Consider the following 10,083-nt stretch of genomic DNA (forward strand, 5'->3'; position numbering starts at 1 on the left):
CCCCCCTAAATCCGCGCCTGATATAGTCTACACATTAGAACACAATTGGAAAAGTCGACCAAAGAACCCCAGAAGAAGGTAGCCAGAAACAGCCAGGCGTCACGTGACTGAAAATATTGGGAAATACGATCCTGAGGTTTCATTTTCAACATTTCAAAGAGACACGAACTGAAGTCATCCTTACTTCATCGAGCCGTGAAATATTCGGTCTGCCATCAGGGTTCGTATTGTCACAAGCTGCGCGAGCTTTTGAATCCAGCCTTGACCACTACTGGAAGACCCAGCCACTCATATATATAGCTACAGGGAACCCACTGCAACGAGTGTTTAATACTGAATATAGCAACGCTTAAATTAGAACCACACATTTATAATATCTGTCAGATACTATGGACATTTGATATTAATTGACGTTTAAAAACAGAACTGTGACACTATCAGCAATAGATTTGCAAAAATAATCACAAACCATGTTATTATTACCAAAATTATATCTTTATCATAGAATTGACAGCAGAGAAATATGCATACTTGCATAAGAATACTATCTGTGTATTCGCGTGTAATCCTGATTCTTGAGTGAAGATATCATAACCTCAGTGAAGGAGTACAGACCATGTGTTGGTGATGTCTTCAGCACCACACACCGCACTCCTTACTCATAATAACATGTAAAGGGTTTTATATTTCACAAACACTTTTTGGCCATTTCTTCATTAGGTACTTCCCGAACTAGCATACATTACGTCGTTAAAAATTAATCTAGTTAAAAAAACTATGTAGGAGACAGCGTTTTGTTTATTTCAATCCAGCACCTTTTCTAGGTACGTAACATAAATAACTTAATGCAATCTCACCTGTTAGGTTAATCGAGACATGTAAGCAACCGACATATGTCTCGATCATTGTCATGATTAAACGATCTCAAGATGTCTGCAGAGATGTAAGAAATACCATGTCTCGGAGTAACTGTCTTTCCCTATATTAATATTTTCAACTTAATTCAAACGGCATTACTACTTGTTTTTTTGTCATCCACGAAATAAACGAAATCTAATTTAAAAAATTGCAACTTCTCCAACGCAACAAAATTCTGAAATGTTTGAAAGCTTTCAGTCGTAAGTGTGGCATCAGCAAAAATTAAATGTAAACGATTCATGTTAACACTTAAAACTCACAGGTGAGTTGAATTCCTAATACATGCTGCTAGAAAAATACAAATGACAAGAAGCTTTGTTTTGATCATAAATTACAAATATATTGTATATAATAGTAATATTATAGTGACGAGAGCGACGAGAAGGTCGCCAATATGATGATAACAGTTAAGGTACTTTAGCTGTTACTTTTTCGGAATACAATGTAAATTGAGTTATGTAGCATAATCAGTCAAATCAAAGCTGAAGGTATACTTACCGTAGCGTAATAGTTCCAGGTATATCCAGGTATGTTTCCACGTTCTGACCAGACAGACGCACGCTTCTAAACATGTGGTATAGCCAACTACATATCACGTTTAACTAAGAGTCTGTTCCAGGCTTTCATCACTGGATGATGAACAGACTTAACTTACACACTGAGAGCGGACACACGGCAGTGGGTCTACTACCATACTGAGGCCCATGTTAATTATTACCCGGTGTATCGCGCGCTGATTGGTTAGCTTCGCTGTAGCACATACACCGCGGTATTTGAGTATTTATGTAACGTATAGATGCATATGGTCATTTTCATTTTTTTATCAATTCGATTTCATTCTTCATAATGTCGTGTATCGTTGACTGAATTTGGTAATGGCAGTATAAACGTATAAAAGCCTGTTCAGCATACATAAACAAGGACAAGCAATCAATTGCATCATCATGGAAGAATACGTTAACAGTTATTCACGTACTTTTACCGTATATACATCTACTATTGTAGCTATTATTTGAAATCAATATCATTGGTTCACCTTTATTTACATTGTTTAATGGACTTCAAACATTTCACTAACTATCGTCCCAAATTAAGTACACCATCTATTATATTTCATAAAATGACAATCGACTTGGGGATACCTACTTATAACCGGCCGAAGGAGTTCACTCGGTCACTCTTATAGGCAATCGCAACTTCTCGGCCAATTCCGGCTAGGCGCGGAATCATACCTCGAAGTATGATTCCGCGCCTAGCCGGAATTGGCCGAGAAGTTGCGATTGTCATATAGGATGTAAGCTTGCTAATAACTCGTTAGGCCTTAAACTGATTTTCCTCTTAATTAAGGAACACCTCTAATTTATCAGAGCTGACATTTTATTTAAGAGACCACCGAAACACTTTCACAAAAGGAGTTTACTATCATCGTATTAGTCGCCTCAGAGGTTAAAAACGAACCATAGCATCAAAACGAAAAGATAAAATCGTAACTCTAAGTGTAGATAAACACCAATACAAGGAAAGACAGTTAACCTGGCTCTAAAACCGCGTATAGGAGGGAGCAAAACAGCGTTAATAGACAGGGGGTCGGTATATACAGGTTAATATCTAGAAAATATAATTTAGGTTTGGCGGTTTCACAGGTGTGACCTTTAAGGATGCTTTCACTGAGATATGTTTCTCGTAAAATACAAAATAAAATAAAACTGGATCGGTAACCAACAACCGAAAAAGCTTGGAACAAGCATTTAGTTGATAACGACGGGTAAAGGGTAAAATAGAATAGAATATTAATATAGAAAACCACAAGTACGTCTTCTGCAGCTGACACATTCACCCAGAACATCGTAATTCTAAAACAGACTCAGTAATATCAACTCTGAACTCTAACCTCGAAGCATTTTATTGGTCAATTAAGTAAACAAATATGTTTATTTTATATTTCTATTGTTATCTCTTAACACCGTCCAACACATCGTAAGCATTTCGCATTTTTGATTTATATTAATATATTTATATTAATCATTCAATTTTTGATAGTCAAAAATTGGAAAAAAATCCACTTAAAATAAGAAATGATCCTGATAGCCCACAATATTGATCCTATATCAATAACTATTTAAAACCGGGCACTGTCTGATCTGGAACTGAAGTCAACCATACATCACCTAGATCTCACTGTTTACCATATATAGATCGTTTTGGTCCTGACTACCAGTATCAACCAGACCTTGATATAGGCCAAACTGTATAGGACTAGTGAGGGTTCAAAAACATGTTTTGTACAAGGTTGACTAGGCATTTTGATATAAAATTTGAGAACCAGACATTAAGGTAAGCTGAATATGATAAAACCAGTTCCCAAGCGGCATTTGATATTTTTTTCTATCTAATACGCATAAAATGGCTTAGGAATCGGTGGACTCATAGAGGTAGCCATTAGATTTTCAGAAACATTAGCCTCCAGAACATATAAGGTACGATGCACACAAAACCAAATCCGTTCATGCAGCAAACCATATGTCCTAAGATTTGGAACCGGAAGTCATGTCCTAGAAGGGTGATGTTGTCCGCTTCAATTTGGCGCATGCAATTGTTTCGGGAAATGCTCAATGTACCGTACCTAGATTTCCTGCACCGATGGATACGGAATGGAAAAATGGAAGGGTGTCAGCCAATACTTACATCATTTATTTCAACCCTCGGAATTTGCTTGTTTAGCTCAGAAACAATGAAAGACGCGTTGTTTCTTATGCCGAAACCCCGAGTTTTGATATACAACAATGTATGCATATAATAAACAGAGTGATGACCTTCTTTTTACAACTCCTGGTCAAAAATAACTAACTATATCCTCTTTAATGTTTTAATAGGTCGGAGATAGAACGTCCTCTCCAAAATTTGCGAACCGAGTTTGATGCCAACTTCATATAAGGTCTCATTTATATTCGAGTATGTCCACAATTACCTATTCATGTAAAATGTTGACAATGACCACTCCATACTCCTTATTAATGAACGTTTTATTTTCTTAAGTCATCACATCAGATCAAAGAATTTGGATTTATCATGATATATCAGACATGACTGCCATGTCCTGGTCGTATAGTATGTTCGCTGGTATATTTACTGGCCCGGTTTCGTTGTGATAACATTCGGAAACATAATGCGATATTTTCTATCCACCATATCCGATTACACACAGAGTCTGACCATAGCGATTGTGTGATAAACAACCCACCGACATAAGTCATTTCCATATTCCATTATATTTATGAAATTCTCGAACAGTGTGAAATGAAGACTTTAGATCTAACAGATACTAGTGTCCGAGTACTGACGACATTTAACGTATGTGAACATACAGCTAATCAGATCCTCACCTCGCTATTGTCATCGTTAACCAGTCTAGCGTCACTATATACATGTATCTGACGAATATCAGAATACGTTTTCTTTTCTTTTCTTTTCAAAGTTATGAGAACATTCTTAAAAAATGATAACGTATGTTTTCTCAATGTTTGGTTGGGATGCTGAGTAAGATAATGACCACGTTACCGGTGTGTATACAACATGTAAGGGATATAGAAGTACACCCCATGTGTTTCTGCTAAGACCAAGACATTAAACAGGTATCGCATATCAAAGCTATAAGTATGGCATATCTCTCCATGTCCATTCAAACTTAACCTACTGAGCAGCGACATATGTGGGACCGTTACGTGTAGCAGGGTCGGCGTCCGGTATAGGGCTATATCATTTTTTTTAAATGTTATATGGTTATATAACTCTGAGAAACATTGGCAAAAGTAAACAACTGAAGTTTTATGTGACTCTGTTGCCTCTCGTAAATCCATATATCTCTGTCCCTAACAACACTGCAGTGATATTTTATTGCATGCACATTTTGTCTTTCCTGAATATTTCTTTATTTGTTGCAGTGTTTTGCGTTGATATGTGTAACCGTGTAGAGCTCAACACAAACACCCCTGTCTGATAAAGACACTTCACTATTCTAAAACAATTCCTGAAGTGTAGGATGTAATATCAGGCCCCGTTTCCTCAAAGGTTGGTTTACTTTAGCCAGTGGCTAGAGAAAGTTTCAAATTGTTGTCAATAAGAAGCAAAGTCTTTCAAATCAAAATAAATCTTCAAAACACATTAATCATATCTGGGTTTTTTTAAATTGTCCCACCACCGGTTACCTCTAACCAACTATCGAGCAATTGGACCATATATCAAAAGATTTTTTTCTATGTAAGGCACAAACGAGTGCATTAGGGTTGTATATTTGTCAAGAAGGGTAAACACAAGGATCAAAGTGTTTATGACAAATCATCAAAAGAAACTGATATGAAACATAAACAAACGGAAAATCCATGAATATCTACCGGTCATTGGAACCCAGGAGTAGGTATAAAATCTTAAGTAAAACAGACAACGTCACAGTATACAAATTAGGTCATGGGGGGGCTCTGAGGTAGCCTCATCTGACCAGAATTCCAAAATAAATTGAAAAAGGTCAATACATTTCACAAAACGCTTTTGTTTTGAAGACTAAATTGAATATCGCAAAGCTTTTTCAGTTAGCATGCATGTCTGTGCTACCTATCGGTTAGCATACATGTCTGTGCTGCCTATCGGTTAGCATGCATGTCTGTGCTGCCTATCGGTTAGCATGCATGTCTGTGTTGCCTATCGGTTAGCATGCATGTCTGTGCTCCCTATCGGTTAACATGTCTGTGCTGCATATCGGTTAACATGTCTGTGCTGCCTATCGGTTGACATGTCTGTGCTGCCGATCGGTTAACATGTCTGTGCTGCCTTTCGCTAAAATGTCTGTGCTGCCTATCGGTTAAATTTCTGTGCTGCCTATCGGTTAACATGCCTGTCTGTGCTGCCTATCGGTTAACATTCATGTCTGTGCTGCCTATCGGTTAGAATGCATGTCTGTGCTGCCTATCGGTAAAATGTCTGGGCTGCCTATCGGTTAACATGTCTGTCCTGCCTATCGGTTAACATGTCTGTGCGGCCTATCGGTAAAATGTCTGTGCTGCCTATCTGTTAACTTGTCTGTGCTGCCTATCGGTTAACATGTCTGTGCTGCCTATCGGTTAACATGTCTGTGCTGCCTATCGGTGAGCATGCATGTCTGTGCTGCCTATCGGTTAGCATGTCTGTGCTTCCTTACTCTAGATTCAACGTCTTCTCAGTCTCCATCAGGTAGTGAAGGATGAAGGTAACGCGCTCAAAGGTGATTGCAACTTAAAATCTGGAAGTACAGTGCACAATACTGCAGGTTCGACCAATGAGCCCAAGAAAGGCTAGGGTACAACATGCTGGCAGTCAGATGAGACCCCTTAGTTTCAACAAATTAGAGAAGTACTGGTTAATTTCAAAATAATACCAAGTTAAGTGCGTAAATCATCAACTGTTCCACTACTCTAAAGAGATAATTAAGTGTGGTTATCACGGTTACGGAACAACTCGGGGACTCACAAGTGTTGCGCATGAAGGGTCCTGACCGCATCAGTATTAGAGTCATTCCATGAATTTATTCTACAACAAATGTGGAACGTTTCCCAATGTACAAAGAAAACAAGTTATTTCATTATTTTGGTTGAAGTGATAAATTAGAAAAAAAACGTCTGAGAAGAATACCAGTTTGTGTGATGCCATTTGCCCTTCCTACCTACGATCGTTAGAGTTTTAGGTAAAAATAAAAGGCTTGATATATCAATAGTTTAAGTGATGTTTCCGAGACGTATGTCTTTGTACTACTACACAATGTTGTAATGATTTCATTTCGCGATGTCTGTACTCCAACTTCTCTTCTGCAAAATGACATTTCTTTCATCAAGATAAGGTTATGCATGATCACATAAAAAATCCTCTGAGATATTCTTAGAGGGGTGCATGACAAGCTTAAATATATTGTAAAATTGAAGTCACTCTTTGAGAGCAGGTTGTTGCTCACCTACCTCATAACTGAGGCCTAGACCCCTAGGGTTTAACTCCACACAAATGCTTAACGAGGCAAATAACTGAAACAAGGTAGGTAACTCTCAAATAATCCTTTGATTGTCTGAGATTGGCCGGTGATTATATGAGACTTTTTCTTTTAAAGTAACTTACTAATGATTTTTCAGGCCTACGTACCACTCTGTAATTAACTTAAATTCAACATATCTTTTGGTTTAACTTTTTTAATTAGCTGTGTGTTAACAATATCATACTTTTGCCATGAATTTTGTACGAGCATTTTTTTTCTTCAAATTTAAAATCTTATAAAAAAAACCCGGGTATATAAGAACAGCTGTTAGATGTATATATGTTTATAGGAACTAAACAAGCTGTGAGGAAGAATCAACGTAAATTCAGAAAGCCTCTTTCATTTTTAATTCTATTTGTAAATATGCATATGGATATCTGTTGCTGAGGAATTAAATTTCTCTTGGACAAAAAAAAATCCTCTAAAAGAAAAGAAATTGAACACTCCATAAATATCCAAACCATGTAAAAATGTTCCCTGCTACGAAACATTTTTTGATTAATTAGACCCGACATTATTTTGTCATGTTTGTACAATTTATGAACATCTTGACGCCATGTAAGTGACAGTTAAAATAGCATCTTGATTAAATGGAGAAAAACTCATACAGGTAACGCAATGTTAACGTGTGTACAGTGATAGGGATGTTCGTATTAACTCAACATTGTTGTATATATTTGCATAAATGCAAGCAAAAACTCACTAATGTGTTACCACTAATGCTTAGACTGGCTTGCTTAATGTCCGTATCGAAATTTACAACGCATGCCATATTTAAGCAGTACATTATGTTGATACTTATTTTACTTATGCTGAAATGCAATGATAAATAACTAACATGGTTGTCAAACTTTCAAATTATGTTGTTGGGAAATATGAGATTTCGTGAACATTTTGGATGAAATGCTTCTCTAGTCAATATTGTTGACCAGTAAATCTACCTATCCTGTCTTGTTAACCGGTAAATCTACCTATCCTGTCTTGATAACCGGTAAATCTACCGATCCTGTCTTGTTGACCAGTAAATCTACCTCTCCTGTCTTGTTAACCGGTAGATCTACCTATCATGTCTTATTGACCGTTAAATCTCCCTATCCTGTCTTGTTGACCAGTTAATCTCCCTATCCTGTCTTGTTGACCAGTAAATCTACCTCTCCTGTCTTGTTAACCGGTAACTCTACCTATCCTGTCTTTTTAACCGGTAAACCTACCTATCCTGTCTTGATAACCGGTAAATCTACCGATCCTGTCTTGTTGACCAGTAAATCTCCCTATCCTGTCTTATTGATCGGTAAATCTACCTATCCTGTCTTGTTAACCGGTAGATCTACCTATCATGTCTTATTGACCGTTAAATCTACCTATCCTGTCTTGTTAACCGGTAAATCTACCTATCCTGTCTTGTTGACCAGTTAATCTACCTATCCTGTCTTATTCACCGGTAAATCTACCTATCCTGTCTTGTTAACCGGTAAATCTACCTATCCTGTCTTGTTGACCGGTAAATCTACCTATCCTGTCTTGTTGAACGGTAAATCTACCTATCCTGTCTTGTTAACCGGTAAATCTACCTATCCTGTCTTGTTGACCAGTAAATCTCCATATCCAGGGTGTTCTACAAAACTTCAGTCTACATTTTTTTGATATTTTACGGTCGTCATCGTGACCTGTTTCGAACAATGTTATACTTAGTATATGCTTACCGGCTCATCAACACAAAAGAAGTCATTAGGGCGATAGAAACAAAGGCAAAATAAAGATGAGATCAAACAAACGTAAAGGTTAAAGACACTATAGTATTGCATGTCGCTACGTATCAGAGTTTTGGTGACCTACATACTTTTCTGGATTTGATGGAAAGTACGAAAGTACGAGTATTGCGTTGTGCAGAAACTCTTTTGGAGAACCGGATCACAATTTAAGAAGGTGAATAATCCCGAATATTATTTTTTGTCACTGTCACTACTCCTGTTATTGTTGTATATTTGGTTCTATTTTATCTATCATCTTTTTTTGCATCCTTTGTTACATTGTAAAGTATGCAAAATATTTCTCAGAATGTAACAGTTCCTTTCTATTAAACATATTTATTTAAGACGCTATTTTGAGACGAAGTAATGACTTGTCTAGATTTTCAGGATTCCACAGGAAACACACAGGTGCAAGAACTTAAGTTTCTCCCCAGCATTTTAATTAACCCCTATTCTTATATTCATGTCTAATAAAGAGTCCTAAAGTATACCTCATTCTTATAACATACTTCAGTATATATGCGTAGGTGTATTCCGTCTTTGCGTATTGTACTTGTAGAGTTATCTTCTCTTGGGACCCGGTATTGATTGTTACGTCATTGGTCTGTGTTCATGTCTAATGTGTCCTAAACTATCGTGCATCTCGCTAGATTGTAGTATTTTAGATTCCACAATTGTACATGCCATTTCTTTATCAACGTCTGTCAATAAATGGACCCCACTGGAAATAAGCGTTTGGTCCAAGTAACGTTTTAATCACATAAATATAACTTAAAGAAATACAACTAAATCAATATTTCAACACAAGTTGAAACTGAACCTGGTATCTTTGGTACATCATCGACCAAATTTTATTTTTTGTAATATAATACCATATAAATGCACTATCTGAATTATGTTTAATTTACATTTAACAGATTACTGTTTTAACTTCTCTGTCATGCAACCCCCTCTCCTCTAAACCACACACATACCACCGATTAGTTTTTATACCAGTAAGAAAGATCTGCTATACGCTTGTGGTGACCAGGAAAACTGACAAGAAATACAGGAATCTGATATCATCCTAAAAATGAACTTCAGACCCACACAGCACCTTTAATTTTTTGTAATATACAGTATGCTAAAAATGAATTACACTGCATCATACAGATGTATCGTCCTTCTAGGACTCATCGGTGATGCTGGGGCCAATATCGTCCTTCTAGGACTCATCAGGGATGCTGGTGCCAAAAAGTTGGAAATCCAATTTGGTCTAAACTACTGTTGATACAGAAGCGAGGGCACATAAAACCCCATTATTTATGAATTTACACATATTCAGTAGAACTGGTCACTTCAAATTAAATCAATTGTTTAGTG

General features: G+C 36.9%; 1 protein-coding gene across 1 annotated transcript in view; it reads right to left on the reverse strand.

The window, feature by feature from the left end:
- Nucleotides 1–1,593, reverse strand: part of LOC110455573 (beta-1,3-galactosyl-O-glycosyl-glycoprotein beta-1,6-N-acetylglucosaminyltransferase-like) — a 36,678-nt gene extending 35,085 nt beyond the window's left edge. The window contains exon 1 of the mRNA XM_021505759.1: nt 1,417–1,593. The gene's annotated coding sequence lies outside the window, so the exon portion shown is untranslated. The remainder of the gene's footprint in view (nt 1–1,416) is intronic.
- Nucleotides 1,594–10,083: the final 8,490 nt, after the last annotated feature.

Source organism: Mizuhopecten yessoensis, unplaced genomic scaffold, assembly GCF_002113885.1.
Source record: "Mizuhopecten yessoensis strain PY_sf001 unplaced genomic scaffold, ASM211388v2 scaffold8299, whole genome shotgun sequence".
Lineage (NCBI taxonomy): Eukaryota > Metazoa > Mollusca > Bivalvia > Pectinida > Pectinidae > Mizuhopecten > Mizuhopecten yessoensis.